The 10,542-nt window shown below is 38.2% G+C and overlaps 1 pseudogene; it reads right to left on the bottom strand.

Annotated features, from left to right (window-relative positions):
- Positions 1–4,547: 4,547 nt before the first annotated feature.
- LOC115898071 lies at positions 4,548–4,668 on the bottom strand (annotated as a pseudogene).
- Positions 4,669–10,542: the final 5,874 nt, after the last annotated feature.

The raw sequence follows: 10,542 nt of genomic DNA, 5'->3' as shown, positions 1-10,542 counted from the left end.
TAAATGTACTGAATGTCACTGAATGGGATACTTCTAATGCTTACAATGGTAAATTTTATGTTATAGGCATTGTACTACAAAAAGAAGCCTGAAAAGGGGTACACAAGAATATAGAGTAAAAACTGAGAGGCTGACTTGGGGTTCACTGCCTATGAGTTAGCACTGGTCTGCAAGGAGCAGTCCCATTCAATAAAATATTGCTGTCTATACATATATTTTAAAAAACACAAAACGAAGACAGCAAAAAACTTTAAGTCTTCCTCACATCCCTGTCTTCTAGCACCTAACTTCTTTCCCCAGAAGTCACTCCTGCTATCAATTTGTTCTATATTTGTACTGACAAATTCTGTGCATCTATGAACACATATATTTATATTTAGTTTAACAATATTTTCATATAATTATAAAATATTGCAGTATCATATACCTACTGTATTTTTTTCCCTTTTGTTCCCCAACCCCCCAGTATGGAGATTCCTCCCTTTCACTACCAACACAGAACTAACCCATTCTTTTACATAACTATTCAATGTTCCTTTGTTTGAAAGTTTTAAAATTTGTTTATCCTCTTTTGATAGAAATTTCCGTGCTTTCCAATCTTTTGTTTTCTTTTACTTTACAAATATCTTGTGAGTAGTTACCCTAAATCAGGGATTAGCAAACTACAACCCAGGGGCCAAATCTGATCCACCACTTGTTTTTGTCTGACCTGCAGGTTAATAATAATTTTTCATTTTTAAATGGTTGAAAAAAGTTTTAGGCCGGGCGCGGTGGCTCAAGCCTGTAATACCAGCACTTTGGGAGGCCGAGACGGGCGGATCACGAGGTCAGAAGATCGAGACCATCCTGGCTAACACGGTGAAACCCCATCTCTACTAAAAAAAAAATACAAAAAACTAGCCGGGCGAGGTGGCGGGCGCCTGTAGCCCCAGCTACTCGGGAGGCTGAGGCAGGAGAATGGCGTAAACCCGGGAGGCGGAGCTTGCAGTGAGCTGAGATCCGGCCACTGCACTCCAGCCTGGGCGACAGAGCGAGACTCCATCTCAAAAAAAAAAAAAAAGAAAAAAGTTTTAATTTCTGTCTCTCAGGTTGGAGTGCAATGGCACGATCTTGGTTCCCTGCAACCTCCACCTCCCAGGCTCAAGCAATCCTCCTACCTCAGCCTCTCAAGTAGCTGGGACTACAGGCACTCACCATCATGCCTGACTAATTTTTGTACGTTTTGAAGAGATGGCATTTCATCATGTTGCTCAGGCTGGTCTCAAGTTCCTTAACTGGAGTGATCTCAAAGTGCTGGGATTACAGGCATGTCCCACCTTACCCCATAACCCGCTTTTCACATGTATGAATGTATCCACAGGACAAATTTTTTTAAAGTAAAACTGTGAGGTCAAAGGCAATGTGCATTTTATAATTTAATAAATATTACCAAATTGCTCTCCATAGAGGTTAAATCACTTTACACAGTTTGACCAACACTGTATGTTTTCAAACTTTTTGATCTTTGACAATATGATAGATTTTTTAAAAAATGTATAGCACAAGCTATCATTTATGAGACAGAAATTTGAACCCTGATTGAATATTTACAAATATTAAGGAATTGTTGTTAATTTTTTAGATATAATGATGGTATTTTGGAACACTGAATAGGTATTTTGGAAGATATTTTGCTTAGATATGATGATATTTTGGTTATATATTATTGAAAGACAGACTAAAATAATTATTAATGAAATAATGCAATGTCTGGGATTTGCTTCAAAATAATAGAATGGGAGTGCATGTGGGATGGGGTATGGATGAACCATGACTGACTATGAGTTTATGATTGTCAAATCTGGGTGACGTGTACTCTACAGTTTTCTCTTCTTTTGTATATGTTTGAACCTTTCCAAATAAAAAAAAAAAATTCACTTCCAAAAAAAAAGGAGTGACCGAGAGGAGAGTAATTGGAAACAATGAATCCAGACAGCTCTTTTTAGGAATTTTGATATTTAAAAAAGAAGGGGAAAAAGGCCACTAGCTAGCAGGATCAACAGAAAGATATATTTTAAAAAGAAATTTAATTATTCAAGTATTGCATATGGGTGGAAAATGCACAGCACAATGAATGATCAGTAAGTGAACATCCCTAAATACGAACGAAAAGGTTTACTTATTGGATTTTTTGGTAAACATTTTGTTGATGTATAACTTACATACAGTAAAGTGCGTAAACATTAAGTATACTAAACTCGATGGATTTCAACAATGAGTTGTCCCCATGGAACCAACACCCTAAGTCAAGAACAGAGTTGTAAATCACTGTGGTGTCTGCAGGGAAAAAAAAAAAAAGAATAGAGCTGGGTGTAGTGGTGTTTATCTGTAATCCCAGCTACTTGGGAGGTTGAGGCTGGAGGATCACTTGAACTCAGGAGTTTGAGGCTGCAGTGAGCTGTGAACACGCCATTGCATTCCAGCCTAGGTGACAGACAGAGATCCGGTCTTTAAAAACAAAACAAAACAAAACAAAACAAAAACAAAAACAGAAAACATTTCCAGAATGCTAGAAGCTTCTTCCTTATCTCCTTCCAGTCAAGCAGTCAATACTCCCCACAAAAGGTAAACTCTCTTGCCTTCTTTTGAACTTTATATAAATGGAATCAGTACAGTAGTGACTGTTTTGTGTCTGGCTTATTCTGCTCAAGATGATGTCTGGACATTCATCATGTTGTTGCATGTAAAGGGCATTCATTCTCTTTTTGATGTATACAAATACATAATAGTAGAACATTCTGATGTATGAATATAGCAACAATTTATCCATTCTACTGGTCATGGACATTTGAGTTTTTCCAGTTTGGGACTATTACCAACAGGGCTGCTATAAACACCCTAGTATATGCTTTTTGGTATACATATGCACTCATTTCTGTTGGGTATATACATAGGAGAAGAATTGCTGGATAGTAGAGTATGCATCTTTTTCACTGGTGGGCACCACTTTTCCAAAGTAGCCGAATCAATTTCTATTCCCACCAGCAGTGTATGAGAATTGTTATGATCAGTTTTTTAAAGTTAGACACTCCAGCAAGTGGACATCGGTATCTCAGCGTTGTCTTAATGTGTACTTCCCTGATGACTAATAATACTAAACTCTTTTTTAAAATATGCCTATTGAGCATTCGAATATACTCTTTGGTAAAGTGATTGTACAAGTCTCTTGTTCATTTTCCCCCTTGGCAGTCTTTTTCATAGTGATTTGTCAGAGTTCTTTATATATTTTGGATCTGAGTCCTTTGTTGGATACACAACACACAACACACACACAAAATAAATATTTATATTATTATATATTATATAAATAAATTATATATAACATAAATATTTTCTCTCAATAGTGTGTATCCTCTATGTTCTTCTTCCTTCTCAAGATTGTCTTTGCTCTTCTTCATTCTTTGTAATTTCCATATAAATTCTACTGAGCTTTTTTACTTCTACCAAAAGAAAAATAGGATTTTGAGTGACATTGCATTGAACCCAACGAATAATTTGGGAAGAGCTGACATTTTTACAACATTGTGTTTTCCAAAGTATACACGTTAACTATCCTTCCATTTACTTAGGTCTTTAACATTTTAATTTAATTTAATTTTTTTTTTTGAGACAGGGTCCCCCAGGCTGGAGTGCAGTGTCACGATCCCGGCTCACTGCAACCTCCGCCTCCTGGGTAACAGAAAAACCTGTTGATCAAGCAAAGTAAGTCTGAATACTTATTTTAGTACTTACTTTTAAAGTAAGCGGGTAGGGCATAAGTTGTGTTAGCCTTACTGCAGAAAGGAAGAACACTACCTCGATAGAGAATTAGTAGTATGTCAGAGGGAGATTTCGAGAAAGGATATTTGTAGGATTTGGGGGTCTGGGCTCAAATAGTTTAAGATGGTCTTACAAAGAAAGAAACTGATGGGAATTACGCACAGTTTATAACATTTAGAAGAGTTAGGATTAGTAGACACAGAGAAGTAGAGGTCTCCATGCAAGCCTTGATAAATAAACTGTCATATACGTGAGCTTTTTGCCTATTTGAGCAGTCTGTTATCCTGACAGGAGAGTTCTTTGGCCAGATGAGCAAACTGTTTTCCCCAATATGTTAATTTCTTGAAGCAAACAATAAATGTTGGTTTACCACGTTATCTTCCTGGGCAAGAATTTCCTAGAAGACTTGTGTCATGTTGACCCAAGTGGTCTTAGTCCTCAGTCAACAATACCAACTTCTTAGTCTGAAATCTCCTGTCTCATAAAAGTGGAGACCTATTTTTGCTGTCTGTCCTTTCTATACTGTGACTTTACTGTGGGTAGGGCATAAATCTTATACTCCTGAATGTGGGGTTTGTTTATTTTTACATATTTGTAGCCAAATATATATTAATTATTACTTATAATAAATGCTTTTTTCTTCTTTTTAAAAACTTAATAGTGCATCACAATAATTTTCACATTATATTATACAATCTTTATAAAAACTATTTTGATGGTTCTATTATTGAGATTGTTGAGGTTATATCATTAGCTAGATTCCAAGAAATTGAATCACTGAGACAAAAGGTATAAACCTTTCTAGAACCTTCATAAATATTATCAATTGCTTTCCTACACTTGATCTTAGCCAAAAGGCTGAGAAGCGATCAATTGCTTTCCTAAATAATTTTACCAATTTCCACACCTTTCAGCCAAATATGAGGAGTCCTAATTTATCAAACTCTCTGTAACACTGGATATTAATATTTTAAAAAATACTTGCTAATTTGCTGTTGCAACTGTTATCTTATTTTTATATGGATTTATATTTGTTTGATTCCTAAAAATGTTCAGATTATTTTCATATACTTGTTTGCTGGTTCTATTCAATTCTTAAATTATTTGTTGTATTTTTCAAAATTGTACTCAGGTCATCAGGTGGAGAAAATTAATTAATTGCATTTCTCAGTTCATAGTTTATTGTCCTCACAGGTTAGTACAATTGCTCTCTTGAAATTTTTCTTTTTTCTTTCTCCCTTCTTCTCTGATTCCTACCATACATACTCATTCTTTTTTTTTTTTTTTTTGAGATGGAATCTTGCTCTGTCTCCCAGGCTGGAGAGTGCAGTGGCATGATCACGGCTTACTGCAACAACTGGCTCCCAGGTTCAAGTGATGCTCCTGCCTCAGCCTCCTGATTAGTTGGGTTTACAGGTGCCCACCACTACGCCTGGCTAATTTTTTGTATTTGTAGTAGAGACAGGGTTTCAGCATGTTGGCCAGGCTGGTCTTGAACTCCCAACCTCAGGTGATCCATCTGCCTCAGTCTCTCAAAGTGCTGGGATTACAGGTATGAGCCACCGCACCTGGCTCATACATACCCATTCTAAAGCATTTGTTATACATCCTTAAATATATACCTTGCATGTATCCTTAGAAAACATGTATTATTATATTGTTTGTATATGCTATTTAATGAATAGAATCTAGTTATAAATCTCATTCTGTTTCCCCACTTTTGCACTTGACCCTATGTTTGTGAGGCCCATCAATGGTGTTTTATGCATATCTATTCCATCACTTCTTTCTCCAGCATTGTATTTTCATAGTGTACTACATATTAGTTGCAGCGACACTAGTTGCTGTAATAAACAAACCCAAAAGCACATAATGCTGAACACAAGTGAAGTTTATTTCTTGCTCTTGAAATCCAAAAAATGGGTATTCCTCATTAGTGTGTAGGTTTCTCCCCAGTGGTGATTTAGAGAACCTGGCTGCATCTATCTTTTGGCTCTGCCTTCTTTAACACGGCTTCCAAGATGGTCACATCCACCTGCATTGCACTGGCAGAAGGTGAAAGGCATAAATATCTTGTGTGAGAGGTTTTCATGGGCCTGGAATAGCAACATCATTTCCATTCATATTCTTTGACTAGACCTCAGTCAAATGGCTGTGCCTAACTGCAATGAAGACTGGAAAATGTAGTCTATTTGTGTGTCTTGGAAGAAAAGGAGATAGATTGAGCCACTAACCAATCTTGCCAGAGTGAGCAGCCATTATAAGGTTCTTCTCCATTTGTGATAATGAATACCTAGGTTGCCCTCACTTCCCCACCACTCAGATAAAGCCATGAAGAAGGTCCTTGTACATTTCCTCCTAAAAACCTTTGTGAGTTCTCTGTGATAAACACTAACATTTGGTTTTGCCTATCTAATTTTTGCCATTCTGACGTCCATGTATAAAAAGTGGTATCTTGTGATTGCATTCCTCTGATTACTAATAAATTTGAGTATCTCTTCTATTTTGGGCTTTTGCTTCTGTGAATAACTTGTTCTTTTCTGATGCTATTTTTTTTTCTATAGGGTTTCCTGTGGCGTTTTTTTTTTTATTGATTTGCACGAGTTTTTATATAACCTAGAAGATAATCACTCTTTTGTTTTAGATATTATAAACAAGTGCAGAAAGCACATTCTTCTCAAGTACACATTGAACATTTCCCCCAGATACACCACATGCTGAGACATAATCAAACCTTAACAAATATCAGAGGAATGAAATCCTACAGCTTGTGTTCTTCGACTGTGGAATTAAGCCAAACATCTATCACATGTAGCTAATAATACAACCCCCAACTGCTTTGAGATTTGGTAGGACTTCTAAATAACTTATGAATAAAAAAATCACATGAGATTTAGAAAATATTTTGAACTGAATAATAATGAAAACACAACAAACCAAAACTTGCAGGATCATTACAACTAAAAGTTCTCAAATTTAAATCTATTGCTTCAAAAATATTCAGATCATAACTTCATTTGTTCTTGTCTAAATTCTTTTTTGATTTCCTACATCACCAAACCTAGCAAAATTAAAAGGCAGGATAAGAGAAAAACCACTTATGAAAACAAAGATAAGGTGGAAGAACAACAATATATTTTAAACTAAGAAAAAAAGGCAAAGAAAACTGTAGCTTGATGTATTTGAAAGGTTTGCATCATCTTGGTATGTTACATTTGCTGTGTAAATAAGTATGTTAGAGAAGCTGATACAATTTCTTAATTTGATTCTTGTAATAAACATATATAATTTTATTTTATAAACTGTAGGATGTCAGCCAGACAGTGATTAGAGGAAAATGTATGGCCTTAAAATGTATATATTAGAGGCCGGGCGCGGTGGCTCAAGCCTGTAATCCCAGCACTTTGGGAGGCCGAGACGGGCGGATCACGAGGTCAGGAGATCGAGACCATCCTGGCTAACACGGTGAAACCCCGTCTCTACTAAAAATACAAAAAACTAGCCGGGTGAGGTGGCGGGTGCCTGTAGTCCCAGCTACTCGGGAGGCTGAGGCAGGAGAATGGCGTGAACCCGGGAGGCGGAGCTTGCAGTGAGCTGAGATCCGGCCACTGCAGTCCAGCCTGGGTGACAGAGCGAGACTCCATCTCAAAAAAAAAAAAAAAAAAAAAAAAAATGTATATATTAGAAATGAAAAAAAAAAAAAAGACTAAGAATTGGCTGGGCAAGGTGGCTCACGCCTGTAATCCCAGCACTTTGGGAGGCTGAGGCAGGTGGATCACTAGAGGTTAGGAATTTGAGACCAGCCTGGCCAGCATGGTGAAACCCTGTCTTTACTAAAAATACAAAAATCAGCTGGGCGTGGTGGTGCCCACCTGTAATCCCAGTTACTTGAGAGGCTGAGGCAGGAGAATCGCTTGAACTTGTGAGGAGGAGGTTGCAGTGAGCCAAGGTTGTGCCACTGCACTCCAGCCTGGGTGACAGAGCGAGACTCTGTCTCAAAAAAAGAAAAAAGAAAAACAAAACAAAACTAAGAATTGAAAATCAGGAATCTAAAAGAAGGGCAATCAAATTAGGACCAAATAAAGAAAAAGCAAAGAAGTAATAAAGAGCAAAAATTTGTGAAATAGAAAAAAATTTGCAATATGGAAAATAAATCCAAACATTCATTCTTTGAAAAGGTTAAAAAAATTGATAGGCCAGGCACAGTGGCTCATGTGTGTACTCCTAGCACTATGGGAGGCTGAGGTGGGAGGATCGCTTGAGCCAAGGCTAAGGCTGCAGTGAGCTGTGATCATTTCACTGGATTCAAGCTTGAGTGACAGAGTGCGACCCTGTATCCAAATAAATAAATAAATAAATGAATACAAATTGAGAAACAGTAGTAAGACTAATTAAGAAAAACAAAGAGAAAATATGAATTACCAGTATCAGGAATGAAAAAAGCAGGCCATAAAAACAGATGCTACAGATATTAAAATGATAAACAGACATTATAAAAAAATATATGCTAATAAATTTGAAAATTTGAAGGAGGTGAATCAATTCTTTGAGAAACCCAACTTACCAAAACAAACATAAGAAAAAGTACAAAATGTGGCCAGGCACGGTGGCTCAAGCCTGTAATCCCAGCACTTTGGGAGGCCGAGGTGGGCGGATCACGAGGTCAGGAGATCCAGACCATCCTGGTTAACACGGTGAAACCCTGTCTCTACTAAAAAATGCAAAAAAACTAGCCGGGCGAGGTGGCGGGCGCCTGTAGTCCCAGCTACTCGGGAGACTGAGGCAGGAGAATGGCGTAAACCCGGAAGGCGGAGCTTGTAGTGAGCCGAGATCTGGCCACCGCACTCCAGCCTGGGCAACAGAGTGAGACTCTGTCTCAAAAAGAAAAAAAAAGAAAAGAAAAAGTACAAAATGTACATATACCTACATCTATTTTAAAAACTTTAATCCATAAGTAGAAACCTTCCCTCAAAGAAAATACTAGAGGAGAAAAAAGGGAAAATTTCTCACCTTTCAGGCCAGCATAACTTTGATATCAAAATATAACAAAGTTATTACAAAAAGGAGAAATTACAGACTAATGTCTCTAATAAATAATAGAAGGTGGCCAGGCGTGATGGCTCACACCTGTTATCGCAGCACTTTGGGAGGCTGAGGCAGGTGGATCACCTGAGGTCAGGAGTTCAAGGCCAGCCTGGCCAACATAGTGAAAGCCTGTCTCCACTTATTAAAAATATAAAAATTAGCTGGACATAGGGGCACATGTCTGTAATCTCAGCTACTTGGTAGGCTGAGGCAGGAGAATCACTTGAACCTGGGAGGCGGAGGTTGCAGTGAGCCAAGATGTCATGACTGCACTCCAGCCTGGGTGACAGAGTGAGACTCCGTCTCAAAAAAAAAAAAAGTTTTATCCAACTCCATTACTCAGGAAACCTCTTCAGAGCCCTCCTTGTCTGGAAGTTCCCTGACACCAACTCCAGGAGGCCAGAGCTTGGGTCTCAGTTGTACGAACTGGAGCTGGTTACTTAACCTCTTTGCGCCCAGTTTTCTTCGTCTGTAACATGAGATCTTGTTACCTAACTCACTGGCTCACAAGCTCAAAACAGAGCGAGAAGAACATTCGAACACATTGCCGGGGGAGTGTAAACTGGATGTATTTTCTGGAAAGTAATTTGGCTAGATATATTCAGAAAGATTCAATTCTTGTGAGCTAGTAATTCCATTACTAGAAATTTATTATTGGCACATAATCAGATATACAGACAAAAATGCAAGTAAAAAGGTGTTCGTGGCACTGTTGTTTTAATAGTGATATTTTTGTAAACATCTTGAAAGTCCAACAATCAGGGCATGGCCACCAAAATTATAACACATCTATTCTGAAAAATGCAGCCATTACGAATTGCTGCAGCAGAATGTTTGGTAACATTGGAAAATGTCCATGACTTTATGTTAAATGAAAAGAAAAAAGATACAGAACTCTTTGTGTGGTATGGCTCCAATTTTGTTTCATGAACTACATATGTCTATGGGCTTAGAAAAAAGACTAGTGGGAAATTTACTGAAAATCTGGTTGCTAGTGGTATAATTCTATATACATTTAAAATCAACATTTGAAATATTGTCCCAGCATTCCTCATAAGCATGTGTTGCTTTGTTAATAAGAGAAGCAAATATTTAAAAAGTAACCCAAATTAAAATTATTTGTGGGAAACTGCTTTGAAAATCATTGTGCTACACAAATGTGAGATGTAAATGCATTTCTGGGGCTTTAGAAGCACAGACGGATTCCTGTTTAAATCAATACATTTGACTACAAGGAAGATAAATGGCTGAGTGGGTGGCCATGTTGGGCATGGCTAAGTCAGGCGCTCTGCCTGCCCGTCCGCCCCTGCAGCCCAGTACTGAGAGTCCTGCCAGCCCTAACCCCTGCTTGTTTTTCTTCTCCCCTTGGATCCACCACCCAGCTCTTCTTCCTCTGGTAGGTATGAACGAGTCTGTCTGGTCTTGTCTGCTGAGTGAATCATGCCTCAGAAATGGGAAATGGCCTCAAGGCCAGGGCCTGTCTCCATGGAAGAGGTAGGACTAGCCTCAAATATGACATCAGCGTGAGTGCTGAGGGTTTCGCTGCAGCTTCCAGGCTAGATGGCGGGTGTGGGTGTTGTCATGTTTCTGGGCTTCTGGGCCAGGTCCTGATGGAATGCTAAAGTGATTTGACGGGACGCAGGTGAGGAGAAGGCTGCT

The sequence above is a fragment of the Rhinopithecus roxellana genome, chromosome 5 (assembly GCF_007565055.1).
Source record: "Rhinopithecus roxellana isolate Shanxi Qingling chromosome 5, ASM756505v1, whole genome shotgun sequence".
In the NCBI taxonomy this organism is placed as follows: Eukaryota; Metazoa; Chordata; class Mammalia; order Primates; family Cercopithecidae; genus Rhinopithecus; species Rhinopithecus roxellana.
The sequence above is the reverse complement of the archived record's forward strand: the minus strand, read 5'-3'. Positions and strand labels throughout refer to the sequence as shown.